Source organism: Octopus bimaculoides, chromosome 4 (genome assembly GCF_001194135.2).
Source record: "Octopus bimaculoides isolate UCB-OBI-ISO-001 chromosome 4, ASM119413v2, whole genome shotgun sequence".
NCBI lineage: Eukaryota > Metazoa > Mollusca > Cephalopoda > Octopoda > Octopodidae > Octopus > Octopus bimaculoides.
The window spans coordinates 94,811,163-94,812,775 of NC_068984.1; the positions used below are offsets into that span (position 1 = coordinate 94,811,163).

General features: G+C 50.7%; 1 pseudogene; it reads left to right on the forward strand.

The window, feature by feature from the left end:
* The first annotated feature begins 810 nt into the window (after positions 1 to 810).
* Positions 811 to 1,613, forward strand: part of LOC106879024 (glyoxylate reductase/hydroxypyruvate reductase-like) — a 1,947-nt pseudogene continuing 1,144 nt past the window's right edge.

Below are 1,613 nucleotides of genomic sequence, written 5' to 3' on the forward strand. Positions count from 1 at the left end.
ATATATATGTTGTGTGATGGAGGAAAAAGACAACAGAAAAAGAAGCAAAAGGAAGAAAGAAATACAGAGATCGGATCTTACCTGTTGACCGAGGCGGGATGAGCGATCACTGTCATGAAAAAACATGTCCTTCCACACTAGCTGTCTCTCATCGAACTGCCCCACGTGCTTTCTGCCTGCGCATGCCCCCATGGCTCTACCACCGGTCCCTGCAGTCTTCACTTTTGTTTACCTCATCAGCAATCCTCTTCATCAACATAACAAACACCCCCACCCCACTGTTCTACAGGGGCCTGAGTTCCTGTTATGCTGCTGCTGGCTTCATCATCTTGCCTACTGCTGCTGTCTTCATCTTCTTGCCTACTGTTATTGTCTTCATCTTCTTGCCCACTGCTGTTGATTCCATCCTCTGAGGCATTGACAATCTTCCGCACGTCCAAAACATGGCGTGGCATACCATCGACAGAGATGTTCTTCGAATTGATGGAGGTTATTGTTCCCTTTCCCCATCGTGATGTACACCTGCATGAAGGCATGCTCTTCCTCTCCCCTGTGTCGCATTGATGCAGTACATGGATGCCTCCACTCATATCTGAATATTGCTCTGTGTGTCACCAACTCCTCAGCCTGTCCTGACCTGGACGACATATTGTACCAAAATACGGCCACAATTGGTGAAATGTGGCCCCTCTCTGCCATGGTCTTTATGGTACGATGATGCCTTTCCACCACCCCATTTCCACTTGGCCGCCCTGAAGAAGCAGCTGACCTCCCACCCATCAAGCATTTCTTTCAGCACCTCCGAGCGAAATGCAGTGCCATTATCCAGAAGCAGCTCATCCATGGGGCCTCGTTCCAGGAATGTCTCATTTAGTACTCTCACAATTTCTTCTGTGGTCCCTGTCTTCATCTTCTTCCATATGGCCAGCCACCCCGGTTCGCAGTCAACCATTGAGAGGTATGTCTCCTGCCGGTAGTGTGTTATGTCCACTGCCAGTCATTTCCAGTTGTGGTCCACTGGAATACTTCCCACCTCATGTACGCCCGGAGCAGGGTCGATGGACTGGCACCTGTAACAGCTGCTAACCACTCTCTGCATGCTCTGTCTTGTTCCATCGGAGTCGACTTTCCTGGCTAGGAACAACGTCCTGTCCACCCTCATGTGATGCATGGTATGCAATCTCCTCAACTCCGAGTCACTCAGATGGCATACTGCAGCCACAGCCGGCTCCGCATCCTCTGGCACCTGCAACCAGGTTCGCTTTACCCTGGTCAGACATCTGCTCTGTTCTTCTCAGAAAGCACAAAGATCACACTCAGTTTCAGGTCGAACTCAACGGTTAGTTCACGCAGTATCCCCAATTGACGCTTTACCAACATCTCTGTGGCCCCTTTGGTTTGCACCCTCTGCTCATTGGTGATGACTGCCGTCACCCAACCAAGTACAGTGGCCAAATCAGTCCTAATTTCTATGGTGCGCAGGCCCCACTTCAAGGCTAGGTTCACTCCCTTCAACGCGGCATCCAGCTCACACCATACGATCCCGCTCTTTGATTTGGGAACATACCAACTGCCCCTCTCTGGATCCTCTGCTCTCACTCTGACCAAGACTT